The following is a 15,632-nucleotide window of genomic DNA, read 5'->3' as shown; positions in this document are numbered from 1 at the left end:
GCAGGAACATTTTTAGGAGCAGTCTTGCTTCTCACTGTTAATGGAGAATAACTGTGTAAATTAAAGCTTGTGCAGGTAGGAGGAGTAGAAAACAAACGTACCTACAAATGAGAGGGAGAATTAATTAAAGACACATTTATCAGAACCCTCTAGTTGTCAAGGGCAGAAACCAAATTCAAACCAACATAAGCCAAACATAAGGCTCATGTTGGCTCCCTTGACTGAGATGGCATTCACGGATGTTGAGACACACTGATGCTGGGGCTCTAATGTTGTCTGTTATTCCCAGTTTCGCCATTAGCATGTGTCCCCTTCAAGCATCTGGGGAAGAGGTTCACAAGCAGCAATGCTTCAGCTCTTCCCCATATAACCTGGAGGCCCTGAGAAAGAACAGTTTTCCCAGCAAGGCCAGGGATCAGCCCAATTTGGCCCCACCACGGCTGAACCAATCGTGATGGGCAGAAAGGTGCTGCAAACCTGGTCATGAGGCCAAGGGGCAAGGTCAGCCCTTCCTGAATGACACAGAGTAGGACAGGAGTGGTTTCCCAAGAAGGGATTCTGGGTAAATTAAACAGCATGATGACTGAAGCAAGTGGCGGAATCTCACAAGATTCAAAGGGTAGATGGACAAGCAGGCCGCAAGAATGGTGGACACCACAGCAGACCTGAGACCAGCAGCCCCAGAGGTGTGCTGTGGGCTCACCTCGGCTCCCAGAGCCGAGGCTCTGGGTCTCTGGCTTCAAACTTTTAAATATTACTTGAGAGGAAACCTGGTGATCCTACTGCAGGTCAGGTATGCACCCCAGATCCCACCTTATGTCATATGGTGGGGATTGGGGAACATTGTGCAGATGCCCAAAAAGCTACTGCTAAAGGTTTCTGCTTTCTTTCTTCTCTTCCTTCCTGTCTCACTTCTTTCTCCTCCCCCACTGTTCCCAAAGGTCCATTCCCTCTACCCGGGAGGGAGGTGGAAATGTTTGCAAACTAAAGATTTGTGTTTTTTTTAAATCATGGTACCCCTGAAATTTTGTTTTCCTCTTATGTCTGTTTCGCCTTCAAATAAATACACTTTTAGAATGAGTGGGAAGACAGGGTAGAATGGAAACACCCAGAGATGGATAGTGAGTAAACCCTGGACTTCTGTTACTGACCAGCAAGGTGAGTTTCTAAAACTGATGTGACTTCTCAAGAGCATTGGTTTTCTCAGCTATTAAACCATCAGCAGAGATTATAAAGTCTACCTCAGATAGTTGTGTGAGCAATCTGCACAGCTCTCTATAAAAGCACGTTCTAGTTCCACCACCACAATGACTACTACCCCTATTGTTACTACAAAAAATAGCAAAATAGCAATAGAAGCTTTAATTTACACAGTTATTCTCCATTAACAGTGAGAAGCAAGACTGCTCCATAGACCAGGGGGGCTCAGCTTTCGAGGCTCACTGTGGTCGGCAATCAAAACAACTATGAAAGCCAACTGTCTTTCAATGAATTTGAACCCGGGTCAGCAGTCTGAAGTCTGAGAAGCTGGCTGTGCCCTCCCACTTTCTGTCTTAGTGCCTCTTTGAGTGCAAGGGCACACCTCTGATTTCTGACTTTCTCTCTGCCTCTTTCTATGTGTCTCTATCTTTGTTGTGTTGTCTTTTATTGTCTCTTGGTTTGCCATTCTATCCCATTTCCCTGGGTCCCCTGCCCTGTTCCCATTCCCCTCCCTCTTCCACTCCCTTTCCCTAGTGGCCTTGGCACTCCCAAAATAGGCCCCTCCTTGCTTCTACCACACAAGCTGGCCTGTCCTGTGCTTCCTTTGCCCTGTCACAAACAGCTGTTTCCTGTCTTGACAGCTTAAACAAACACATTTTAAAAGGTGGCTCATGCCAACCTCTGGATACTCAAGCCAATGTAGCTGGCTGATCCCCGGCATGAGTGAGGGGTCACCCAGCTTGCCAAACCTGAGGCCCCTGTGTGGGCACAAAGGCACCAAAGGGGCCACCTGCCTGCTGTCAGGCAGCCAAGGGTCTCATCCACCCCAACCTCCACCCCCCGGGAAACATGGGGAGCAGCAGGGCCAAAGTAGGCACCCTGCTAGCTGTTCGCAGTGGGCCATCAGGGAGTTTCCAAGCTTGGCTTTGATGAAACTGAAAAGGTTGAATCATTAAATGTTTGGAGAATGTGAAGCTGGCACCTGGCCCCGTGTTTTCTTAATATCAATTATTCCCGGAGACCGCTGCTTCTCACTGGGCTGGGAGGTGCTCGGAAGGAGGGCATTATCACCAGCTCACCTCTGAGGTGCAGGAGTAACACCCCGGGCAAGGGACTGTGTGGGGGTTCGGAAGACAGATTCAAGGGGCACTGAAGGGGCCATCCAGCTGGGAGGGGGCGAAGTGGGAAGAATAGCGATGGAGAGAGAGCAGGTAACCCCCATAATTGCTGCTGGCTGCTCCTCTGCAACTGGTTGCACAGACATCCAACAAGCACCCGTCATGCGGATGGTGCTTGCAAATAAATGACGGGGCTTGGCTCAGTCTCTGGGAGGAGGGCATAATTACTACTTCTGTCCCAGAAAATCGCGTCCCTGGGTACACCCTCAATTTCTGTCTGCATACACGGCTCCCACTGTGGTCAGACTTCTCCGAATCCCAGAATTCCATGTCTGACCACATTCTTGCTGTCTCCTCTGTGATATATCAAAGAGACCCAGACTCAGTGTGTGTGAGGTTACACCCTAGTTCTCCCTGCCACGCACCTGGTCCCTGGCCTCTCTCAGGAACTGGCCCACCTGCCTGTTGCACAAATCAGTTCCTGGACAGAATCCTTACCCCCTCGGTTTCCCTCACCTCCACACTCAATCCCTCCTAGGTTAGATCACCTCTTAACAATGTCGCCACTATATCCTATGACTTCTTTGTCTCAGCCATCCTCTACTCTGATGCAACAGTCTCTGGCTCGGCTCTCATCTGGGCAAAGGCAGCAGCTCCTCCTGGATCTCTCTCCAGCCAGCCTGCCACGGGCCCAGAGTGATCCTTCCGAAATGCAGGTGTGGTCAAGACACCCCCTGCCTACTCAGAACCCTTCTGAGGATAATGAGCCAGAAATCTTCAGAAAGCCCCAGAAGCCATGCTCCAGCCCCTCTCTCCTGTCTGCTCTGGCCACTCCCCTCTCTCAGTTCCCTGAAAACACCAGGCTCCTGTTTGCCTGTGTCACCCCTTCCATCTGGAATACCTTTCTCCACACTCCTGCCACAATTTTTGCATAGGTAATACATTTGATTTGTAAAGCAAAAGACTAAAAGTTTATACAGAATAAATTCTCCACCCCACTCTCTCCCTGTCCACCCAGTTCCTCCCCATACTCAATCCCCACCTCCAAAGGCTTTAAGAGATTTTTAAAGGACATCCGAGCACATCCACACATCCATTAACTTCTTTCCAGTTTTACACAAAGGGGAGCACAATTTATACGCAGATCTGTTTGGCTTCCTCTTTTTACTAAACAATTTACCTTATAGATAATTCCATCTCAATACATAAACTGAAGCCTCATTTTTATAGCTGCATAGTATTCTACTCTATGGCTATCCCGTAATTTATGCAAACCATGCCCCCATTCACAAAGCCATATGTCATTTTTTTTTCTTTTTTTCTACTTTAAACCATACTGCAGCAAATAATAATGTGCATATAGCACTAGGAGGAAAGTTTACCTAAAAATTAAAATCCTAGAAAAGGAATAACTGAGTCTAAAAGATTGTGCATTCACAATTTATATAAATGTTGCTAAATTGCCCTCCATGAAGTATTTTTTTTAAAGATTTTATTTATTTGACACAGAGAGACAGAGCGAGAGAGGAAACACAAGCAGGGGGAGTGGGAGAGGGAGAAGCAGGCTTCCTGCCGAGCAGGGAGCCCGGTATGGGGCTAGATCCCAGGAGCCCGGGATCATGACCTGAGCTGACAGCAGACGCAACCCCTTCATGAAGTTTTAAATGAGATTCTAACTCATAAGACCCTGTTTTCCACAACCTTGCTAGAAGATTGTTGTTTTTTTTGTTTGTTTGTTTTTTTGTCACTCTGGTAGGCAAAAAATGGACTCTATTAGTTTTGTTTTTGTTTTTTTTTTAATACCATAAAGACTGAACAATTAACCAGTGTGACCTTTGCACGTGTGGTATCTGAGCAGGACACCAGGGTATATAAATGAAGCTGCTCATAGTCTGAGGCAACTGGACTCAGTATAGCTGGACCCAGATACCTGGTAGCCTAGGGCATCAATTTTTCAGCAATCTTTATGTAATACCAGTTAGGAAACTATGGTATTAAAAAAAAAAAAAGAATGTTATTGGTCCACTTTTATCAGTAAAGGACCCATTATCATTAATTGGGTCTTTCATCCAATTAACACAAAGGCATATTTGGGGACAGATGAATTAGCTGGAGTGACCAAGGAACTAAGGAGGGAAAAGAGGAAGCTGGGAAGGACACATAGCTCAGGCTCATAAAAAAAAACATAAAAACTTTCCCATCCTGTGTGCGCTCAGGTACACCCTAATAGTCCTGTGCTTAACAAAATACCAGCATGGGTAGCTGACCAGATAAGCTCAGATGAGGGTTTGAAAGGTCACAATGAATAAGAGCACAGACTAGGTATCAATAGTCTTGGCACAAATCCCACCTCCAGAGCTGGTTGTGCCATTTTGCAGAACCTCCTTGACCTCTCTGCATGACTCAATTGCTTCATTTGTCATGTAGGGACTAATAATTTCATAGGATCGTTAGGATTAAATCAGACAAGCTATGCAGACGGCATAGCATTGTGCCTGGCACCCTAGACAAAGGGTATGAATTGTTCCATCATGACAATGATGGTAGTTCTTATTTTGTGGCAGGAGAGTGTGAGTACAGATTGCCCATCAGTGTGAGCTACATGGGCCTGGGGTCAGACGGGACCGGCGCTCTCCCAAGGATCTGGCTTCACTAGTTCCCTATCAGGGGTAATTTCAATTCTCAGTTTCCTCCCCTGTCAAATGGGGATGATAAGAGAAAACCCACAGGGCTTTTATCAGGATGGCAGGAGAGAATATAAATTGAGTGCTGAGCACCTAAGAGACTGCTCGGAAGGCAGGAGCATCCTCTGAAACCTCAGCATCCAGTGGAGAGCCAGGCACAAAGGAAGTGCTAGGAAATGTTTGTCCAGTTTTGTTTGTTCAAATGTTTCTTTACTATGAGAAGTCGATCTGCTTTCCTCTGCAGCTTGGACACAAGTGCACACCCACCACCCAAACAGTAAGACCTGCAGCCTCGTCCCTTCTAGCAGGTTGATGCTCTGGGCCAGATGGCTGTGGGTTCCCAGCCCTTCCCATCCAGCTCCAGAAGTCAAGGCTCTAATTCACTCTGAAAGGGCTTCAGCACCACCCCTATGAGGTCCTTAAATGTTTTATGAGCTCCCTGAAATGCTCAGATAATTAAAAACACTTTCTTAATTTAATAGCTTGGCTTAATGAAACCGGGACTTTATGTTTTATTTGGAAAGGGGTGAACATCCCAGTCACACTTATTAATATTTTTAAGAGTATGCCCAATTGTGTCCAGGGATTGAGGAAAATCATTGCTTCAAGGGGGGAAATGGGCTTTCCTGAGTCTGTGACAAGTCTTCGGCTTATTAGAGCTCATTACATCCAGGAAGCCTGAAAACCTAAATTAGCAATCATCACATATGACGTGGCAGGCTATTATTACAGAAACATGGAATTATCAATTAAAAAGTAGTCCACCCAGGCCCCAGAGGTCCAACAGGATTGCCTGTACCATCTAGGCAGTAATTTCAAAGGCTAACATGGAGACAAGAATCCTCTGAGAGCAACTTTTCTGTCAAGTCAAATAAGCATGATCCTCTTAGGAGGAAAATGCCATCATTCAAACAGGTCAACTGTAAACCCAACTGGTTTGGGGAGACGGAGGTAACAGAAAGAGCCAGTGATCACAGAGTGTGGTCTGGGACAGTGGGGACTCTTCAGATGGGTCTGTTTGCTTCTTCCCAGGAGTGGCCACGTGATACAGTGGGCTGGGCTTGGACCTCAAGTTCAGATGCAGTGGTTCACTGGAACTTGCACAGCTTGGGGGAACAGACTATAGGCATCTCTTTCCAACTCCAAGGTCACTGACATCATGTTGGTCATTTAAAATCAGCCACAGTGGGAGTATTTACACCACGGAAATAGGCGAACACTGCAACCCAGCACTTTATCTTTTCTTCGGAGAGCCAGTTGTTAGATATTAACGGCACCACACTGGATGTAGGTTCAAATCCTGGCTGGTCCATTGTGAATACGATCATGGGCAATTTATTTAACTTTCCTGAGCCTCTGTTTCCCTATTAAAAATGGTGACCAAACACTTTCCATGTTATGTGGCTTCCTTTTTTCTCTGTGAAACTTATCACTACCTGACATCATAAATCTGTATCTGTTTACATTGTTGTTATTGGGTGGTTGTTGTTATATCTTTCTTCATAAAGCTCCTTGCTTCAGCCACAATGTTTATCAAGCACCTGCTATGTCCCAAGCACTATCCTAGGCACTGGGATGCAGCAGGGAACCAGAACAGACAAAAGTCTCTACCCTCGTGGAATATACGAACAAGAAACAAATGTGTAAAGGGTATGTGCCTGAGATGGTGATAAACGCTAAGGGAAAAATAAGGTGGTGCATAGGGCAAGGTAAGATTAGAGGTGGGCATTGCTATCTTAACCGAGGCAGCCACAAGGGCATCATCACTGAGAAGGTAACATAGGAGAAAAGAAGTACAAGAGGCAAGGGAATGAGCCAGGTAGCCATGGGGGGGGGGGGGGTGGGGGAAGCGCGCCAGAAAGAGGAAGGAGCAGAAAGATAGGTAGGACTGGGTCTAGAGTGTGGGACAACCACATGGAGGGCACTGGGGTTGAAGCAGAGGGATTGAGGGCAAGAGCAGTAGAAGATACAAGAAGAATAGCAACCGACGCCAGATTTCACAGGGCGTTACATGACCAGCGGTACTTTCTACAAGGATGGAAATGTTCTCTAGCAGGGCTGGCCACTACAGTTGCCCCTAGCACAAGTGACGGTGGAGCACTGGAAATGTGGCTCATGCAATGTGCACTATCAGTTTTTCATTTTATTTAATTTTAAATCATTTTAATTTAAAAAGCCACATGTGGCCAGTGGCTGGAGTTCAGACAGCTCAGTTACAAAATCACTGTACAGGATTTTGGCTATTTCTCTGCATGAGGTGAAAAGCCATCGGGGAACTGAATGAAGGAGTGCTGTGATCTGCCTGAGCTTGTAACAGTTCACTCTGGCTGTTCTGCAGAGAATAAATTGTAGGAAAGGCCAGGGAGGAAACAACTGCCGTCATCCAGCAAGACATGCAGATAGCTCCATGATGGTATTTTGCTTTCTCCTCTACTCCCAGCACCTAGAACATTTACTAGAACATAGTAGGTGCTTAATGATTAGGGGGCTGGGAGGAGGCGAGATCAAACTGAATTAAGAAAATAAGTTCATTATTGGCTCACTCAATGCAGTTCCTTCTGCTTTGACTAAACTGTATGGCTTGGTAATGACATGTAGACCAGCTTCTCTGTGGGGTATGTAAATAAGAACATTGCTGAGAATAAATATTCTTCAACATCAGTATACCCCAAAGTTTGTTCCATAGGCATGGGTTTCAGGCAACGTTAATGGGTGCTAAATATTAGAAGACAGACAAAAAGTTCTAGCAGAACAGTTTTGGGTTTGGGAAATACCAGCTTAAGCAAAATAGAAATGTCTTTACTGCAGTATCAATGTCTTTAATATACTCATATAAATTTTGTAGCTCTAACACGGAATAAATATGTAGGATGTATTTTCCAACTGTTTTTGACAATAGGCCCTGTCGTTTTCCCATAGCTGAGCCTCTGGCCCAGTGACTGTTCAAGAGAGCACTCCTTAGAAAAGACTGTATCTGATTGCTGAGTAATGGGAGGAGAGGCTAACTGCAGGCTGCCACCCCCAGTCATTCTGCAACACAAGTGCTGTGCAGGATTTAACACTCTCTTGAACTACCGCCCTCATTCACCTGTTGACTTACTTACTGGATTGTAACTTGGGCTAGGATGAGCCCCAGGGGGGCTTGGGGGGGCCTTGGCATCTCTGTTCACAGATGCACTTCAGTGCCCAGCACAGTGGAAGGTGCCAACAGAAAAGCATTAACTGAAAGACTGCCCCAGAATCTATGATGACTGAGGCCCTAAGATAGTGTGGGACAACCCTTATCCATGCTCTGAGAAGAGAGGAGAATCTGGCACAATCCCTGCCTCCAAGCTTCTCACCATGAGTCTGAGATCAGAGGTAGACACTTGAGAAGCAAACTGGTGAGAAAAGACAGAATTTGACAATTAGTCATCCCATGTAAGTGCTGCAGGAATTCAGTCCGTGGGATGCCCGGGCTGGGTGGGTCAGGGGACTCTTGGGAGGAGGTGCAGCTTGGGTCAACCCTGGCAACAAAATCAAAATGCCACAGAGAGGTTGGGGAAAACATGCCAAGTACAACAAATGGCACTTGTCCCATGCAGAGCAGGGGCCATACAAGTGGATAGGGAGCAGTCAGTCTCCTTGGGGTGGAGAACTATGTACTCCAGGGTTCACCAGCCTGTGCTCGGCTCTCTGCGCACAACAGATAGTCAAAGGGAGTCTGGGGAGCTGCACGGCCAGGAATATAAATAGCTAGTGCTAGTTGAGGGCATGTATTAAGCATTTTACCAGGATCATCTATCTCATTTAGCTTCCCCAGCAACCTAAGAGATACAGCTTCTATCGATGTGAAAGCTGAGTCTGGATCAGAAATCAGATGGTCTTCCGTAACACCATGTGGTACTGCCTCCTCAAATAATTAGATGTCCTGAGTGGAGATCCATGCCTTAATATACTACTGTAGAGCAGGGGACAGATGCCGAAAGCATCCTGAAGTTGGGAATCTCAGAGGTAGAAGGACCTATCTGTGTTTTGCAGGGCATGACAGGGTTCAGGGAAGTCTTCACAGGGAAGGTGAAGTTTGAGTGACATTTTGAAGAGAAGATGTCTCCACCTGGCAAATGGCATGGGAAGGAGAGCAGCACTGGCAAAAAGCAGGGAGGCATGAGACAGGGTCTATGTTCAGCATCACAGGCAAAGGCCAATCTCTCTCAATGCATGCTTGAGTGAATGTTTGAATATGCAAATCAATGTTTAAAAAAGCAATGACTGCCAGACCTCTCAGGGGTCATAAAAAATTATTTCTTTAGAATGTCCTGGTAACAAAAAGTCAATTAAAACCTAGGAGTTGGTGACTTAGCATACAAAAACCAAATCCTTCTGAGGCCACATCTCCTCTCCTCTGGTTCTTGCTCCTCGCTGATTGTATTTAATTGGAAGAAGTGGCCATGAGTGAGACTGTGAGAGCAAGTATATCACTTAAAATGGGCCCCATAATAATAATTGCTCCACCTGTGATAGTAAGTTATACAATTTACCGCTCCAGCTTCACTTCATAGGCCTCATATCAAGACATCTCATGGGCAGTGGTAGTAGAGGAATAGTGTCAAGCAGTGAGCATAGACTTATTTAACACTCTATCCCTTATATTCTATCTCTCTGCAGTATATTAGCTACAGTCTGGAGTCTGAGCGGCCCCTGGTCAGGAAGAAAGACGGCTTAGGATTGAGAAGAAAGTCAGAGCCTTGGTGTCAGGCTGACCACTCTTTAAATACTGGTTCTTCCACTTATGAACACTCCCTGGCTCTGCTTTCCCATCTCTAAAATGTGAGTACTAACATTCAGCGTTGCTAATAAAAATTAATAATGTATGTAAAGAACCTGAACCAAGACCTAGCATACGGTAAGTATTCGATATATGCTTGTTTCCTTTATGCTTTTCTACATTTATGTCATTGTGCATGGGACAGGATCACCGCTGGTCCCTGCTGTGTGCTTATTCCATGGTCTGCTCTGGGATGGAGATGGCGGAGGACACAGAAGATGGAGAAAATGTGCCTGTGGCTACAAAGGTTTGTGGTCTAGTTGAAGGCAAAGATTATACAGACATGACAGAATCAGAGAGAGGACAGTTCCCATTCAAAGCCAGTCTCTGTGTGCTAAAGGGATTCACAGGATGCATGATGGAAGGCTTCCAGAAGGAGGTGCAACTTAGAGAATCCTAAGGATTAGGGTTGGTGGCCAGCAGGGAAGGAAAATACCATGAGGTCCCAAGTTGGGTCTTCAGACAACTAAGAAAACTTAACTATTAAATCTGTTAATATTCAAGCATGAGTCTTCAAGTTGGTAATAGGGTGGGCTCTAGAAAATTCTAAGAAGGCACAGGATTTGAAAATGGAAACAGGATCCCTCAGACATCAAAGTGGTATTGTGTTAGTGGTTGACACTCTCTTGATTATATATGTATGTGCCTGACTCTCCGAGATGGTGCAACTAACCTCTGCATCTCCAAATAAACATTAGTTATTTTAATGAAGTAAAACCTAAAGATACTCCCTGGCTTCATTTCAGTGATGCTCTAGTCCACCCTAGGGAAAAGCAATGTTTCCCCCAAGCTACTAATCATTTCAATGTTTTTTAATGCCCCCCCAAAACCTGTCCATATTTAGAAAAATGTCTAGGATTTTATATCAGAGTACATGTAAAAGTTGCTCATAAGTTTATCTTCTGTCATGGCTTCACATGACTTCAAGAAGAATGCATGTTCCCAGAGAGCAGTCATCAAGCACTTCTGTGGTTTGAGCCTTGCAGGATGCAATGCTTAGTAAGAAACCACTCTGGGAAGATGAGATTGAAGAGACCAATTTGTATGGGACATAGGCAGTAAAATATCATTAAGTCACAGTTTCTGTAGGATGGCTGCCAAGTCAAAACAAGAACCATCACCTGTTGTTCTACCAGAGCTCTCAGCGTAGACCCACGCTGGTGAAATTCAAATCTTTTTCTCTTGTTCTTGAGAGTTTCTTTTAATAAGATATTACACCATAATTCACTCTTGTGCCCTGCCCTTTGGAACCAAACTAACTATAGCCCCAACATAAATAATTGCTTTGTTGGGGCCAACTGGTGACCACATCAATGCTTATCGCCACTGCTTACCCACAGCCCCCTCCCCACCATCATTTCCTACAAATGTAATCAGTTCTGTGACATCACTGTCCTTTAAGACTTGAGTATCAATACATTTCAGAAAATTCTGATGCTCTTCACTGTACCGCATATTCTGGATGTCCTTACACCCAACCAAGAGTAAAAAAAAAAAAATTATCGAGCAGCTACTCTATCCAAGTCAGTCCTTCAGGGATGCAAAGATACAAAGGCAAGGTTCGTGACTGCAATAAGCTCAGTTTATTAAATTGCATATATCTTCCATTGACTCAACTGGAGAATAAGTGTCTTATTAAATGATTTGAAAACAGAGTTGAATTCACTGAATATCCATATCCACTGTGATGTCTCAGGATGATGAGTGGCTTCCCCTCTTTTTTCCTTTCCCACCTGTCCAATTCCCAGTCACCTTTCAAGAAGGAGCTCACATGTTTTACTCAGCTTGGGTAGGTCAGGAAAGTCTTACTTAACTCCCTCTTTTATGTCCCTGCCTTGCTGAGTATGTGTTTCTCTTATGGCCTTAATCACTCCATACTAAATTGTTTTATTGATGCTTCAGCCTTCTTTATGAGACTTAGGCTCTACAAGTGATAGTCCTTGACTTTTTCATTTCTACACTTGGCATCTAGTTTGGCGCCTGACCTAGCACATGCTTGCCACCTGATTATGATGAACAGGTGAGATTGTTATTGTACTATGTTTATGCTCCTCTGCATGGAAACACATAGTCAATTCGTTTTCTGACTCAATTCCCACTCTTTATTCAAGTCCAGCTTAAAACTCACTGTTTAGATGATACCTTGACCTAACCCACTCATTTTGGTATCTTCCCAGAATTCCTGGGAGATACAAAGAAAGCAGCATGTAGGCCAAAGCATTCCATTTAGGTTTACAAGTTTGCATGTGTCTGGAGTTTGCACATAGATCTTCCCTGTCTCTACAAAACAGTGTTCTCCTCACTACAAGACCAAATATTCCCATTGTTATTGTCATTCCTCTGTCCAATGAACCCATATTCTAAACTTCCTTTTGTTTGTTTGGCTTATTTGAATCTCAAACTGCATTAATAAGACTTCCTTTACCTTGCTAGAACTCTAACTAGCATGGATAACCAGAACTGCTGCTCTCAGTTAATAAAATTCCAGCCCAAACAAAGAAAATTAACATGTTTTGTCATACTGTGCCACCATTTCATTGGGAAATGCACGAATTATTTCTGTGTTTGAACTATTAAAAATGGTTTTAGGAAATAATAGTATTTTCATGGGCTTCCAGAAGTATACACCATGGATACCCAACCACAGCATGGGTCAAGATTAGTAATCATGAGTAACCTGATTGTCTGTCAACAACATGCCAGACACTCCTTGCTTCAGTTCTGCCAGTTACTATGGAACCTTAGAAAAGTCACATGATCTCTCCATGTCTATTTCTCATCTATATACAAAACAGGGACAGTCTGCCCTCTTTCGAGGGGGGATTATAGAAATTCGTAGGATTTAATAAGATAATGAATACACTCCTTACTAAAGTGTCCAGTGCATTTTTTCGGAACATGGTACTGCCCATTAAGTGGTAGGAAGCTATTACTGTTTTTCAGACTTCCTTTAGCCATTCTTTTTCCCAACTTTTTTGCACACAACAACCCATGCCATTTCAGAGTAGGGAGCACTAGATTTTAAGGAAGAAATTTAATAGGATCACATGGGCAGGAGAAGGAAGAATTAAGGCAAGTGAGCTCGTGGGTTTCCATAAATCATGTAGAATTTAATTGGAAGTGACGGTGTTTTCTATGGCTGGAAGATAAGAGAATGGAGGTTGTTCATTACATTGATATGTCAGTCCTGATCAGGAGAGATTGAGAACTGGAGAGAAGGCCAGCAGAGACTGATCATTCATTACTTCAACTTAAGCAAATCAATTAGTTGTTGATGAAGGCTCATGAGGAATCTACACTGTGCTATGTGTGCTATGTTCATAAGCACGATTATTGGTTGAGTTAGAGCTGCTAAGATTAGTTTGGAATGACTTTCCCTGTGAAATGTGATATTCCAACTTCCTCTTGGGCTCACACTGAGAAAGCAAAGAAGAAATTTAAAAAGCCAACAAATTAATACTCCACCAATCCAGATTTATGGAAGCCTTTGGGAGAAGCAGCTGCTGTCTACTTGGCTGGCTTATTCCAAATCCCCTGGTTCCATCATAAACGGAGTTTATAGTTGGCTCTAAGAGGTGATGAAACCGCATTCCTTCTGATTTTTCACCTTCACGATATTGTAGCTTCTCACTAGCCTTCTCCAGCCTTCTGCCTTACTCCCTCCAGGAGCTAGGCAGGCGCAGGTCACTGTTATAGCACTCTGTATTGGATTGTTTTCAATCATCTCATGGCCTGTGAAATACCCAGGTGAGAAGCTGCAGGCAACACTGGTGAACAGCTTATGTAAGGAGCAAAGACATGAGAAAAACCTTTCCTCATGCACTATTTGTTGGAACTTTAGATCATGAATTTGCATGTTTCAAAAATGAGAATGTGATATAATGACATGTCAATATGCACATGCACTCATTATCACCAACTATGAATCTCCTGGGGTAATCCATTCCATTGAGAATAAAGATTTCTGTCCCCAGCTTGCTTTGTCATTAGATTTCCAAGCTGCATAAATTGAAAATTTTGAGTTGGCTTTAATTTCATTTTGTGAGAACATAGTCAGAACCTCTAGTACATTAAATATCTTATTATTAATTTATTAAAATCGTTAGTAATGTTTTAACATGTAGCTAATTGCACCCACATCTGAATCCTTAGGAGTCATTGCTTACAAGTTATCCCACAGGTCTGAGAACACAGAAGGCTTTGTTTAAAACCATATATCTTCAGGGCAGACATGTATTATACTTATATAACGAAACGGTTGTCTGACTAGCTATATAACAACTCAGGTGTTTTTAAATAAGTAGAAAAAATGTAGCATGGAAACTTAATTCTGCTCTTGGAGCAGGTTGATAAATCTAGCCAAACATCTTTATTTTTTTATAGTACATTAAGGGAACATTCGTATTTAGTAGAGTCATACATCTTCACATTATTGGGAAGTGTGTTCTTATATTGCGTTTTTGTCTTCAGAATTGCCTTAGGAAGACATCCTTTCACTGGGAGTCCTATTGATGTTATTCTGGGGGAGGAAACTCTGCTCAAACTTGATTTGAATTAATTGGGCACTACAGAATGGTGTCTTTATGCCCCTCACCACCAAAGGCTTTGTCTGCAGAAGAGTTTTGCTTTTAAAAGGATGGACAAGATTTTTGAAACTGGATGATGAATACATGGTTTGCCAAACTATTCTCTCAACTTTTGTGTACTTTGAAAATTTCCATAATAAGTAGCTCTTTAAAAGGAACTGGCAATAAAAGGGGAAAAGGATATCTATGGGAAAACTATTAAAATTCATTTCCCATAGAGACATTAACACTGTGTCCTAGACTCTGAGCTGAGGGATAGCGTGGAAACAAGACTGTCCTCAAGAAACTCATTCCCTGGTTGAAGTGATAGATACTTGTTATAGACTGAATGTGTCTCCTCAAAGTTCCTATGTTGAAATCTAAACCCCACTGTGACAGTTTTGGAAGTGGAGCCTTTGGGAGGTAATTAGGTCAGGAGGGTGGAGCCCTTATGAATGGGATTAGTGTCCTTAAAAAAAAAAAAAAAGACAGGAGAGAGATGACCTTTCTCTCTTTCTCCTTATCAGGTAAAGATGCACTGAAAAACTGGCCATCTGCAAACCAGGAAGAGAGCTCTCATCAGACATCAAATCTGCTTGCATTCTGACCTTGGACTTCGTAGCCTCCAGAACTGTGTGGAGGAATGTTTATTGCTTAAGCTCCTCAGTCAATGGTATTGTGATAGCAGCCTGACCTGACGGAGACACTACAGTTAAGTATAGCTCTGGAAACCACACAAGTTGTGATGGGCTAAAAGGTGCCACAGTCAAACTGCCCTGGAAGCAAAGTTGAAGGGAAATTATTTCAATTGTGGGACTCTAGGAAAATTTCCTAGAGAAGGTGATAATAGAAGGTGATCATGACTTTAAAATTCCAAAGAAGGTATACATAAAAGAGCATAAATGCGGATTAAGAAGGATGGAGACAGAGGCAGTGTTCCATGTTCCCTATCCCCGAAAAGGGGTCAAGGGGGATGTCAGAGTTGGTGGTTAGTAGGATTCAGAGGGAAATGAGGCTAGAAAGCTGAGTTAAAGCACGTTATATTCAGAGCATTAAATCTCAGGATGAAGCATATGAAATTTAACTGGGAGAATTAGAAACTCATTCAAGGGATGGGATAAAGGAGTATAATGCTCCCAATTTGGTTTTAAAAAAAAATAATGTTGGTAGCAATGTGAAGGATTTCAGAGTTTAAACTGAATTTTAGCCAGAAGTTAGCTCATTAGCCAGAGTGCCTTCAGCGATTTCAGAGCAATGT

The 15,632-nt window shown here is 43.6% G+C and overlaps 1 long non-coding RNA gene across 1 annotated transcript; it reads left to right on the top strand.

Annotated features, from left to right (window-relative positions):
* The first annotated feature begins 9,690 nt into the window (after positions 1–9,690).
* LOC123855243 (uncharacterized) lies at positions 9,691–15,394 on the top strand. The gene is made up of 3 exons (XR_006793486.2): positions 9,691–9,811; positions 9,955–10,056; positions 14,902–15,394. It is a non-coding gene; the product is annotated as an uncharacterized LOC123855243 (long non-coding RNA).
* The last annotated feature ends 238 nt before the right edge of the window (positions 15,395–15,632 follow it).

Source organism: Mirounga angustirostris, unplaced genomic scaffold (genome assembly GCF_029215605.1).
Source record: "Mirounga angustirostris isolate CCGP_5_RB_7025 unplaced genomic scaffold, mMirAng1.0.hap1 SCAF_16, whole genome shotgun sequence".
NCBI classification, from domain to species: domain Eukaryota; kingdom Metazoa; phylum Chordata; class Mammalia; order Carnivora; family Phocidae; genus Mirounga; species Mirounga angustirostris.
This window is presented reverse-complemented; position numbering and strand designations above follow the sequence as displayed.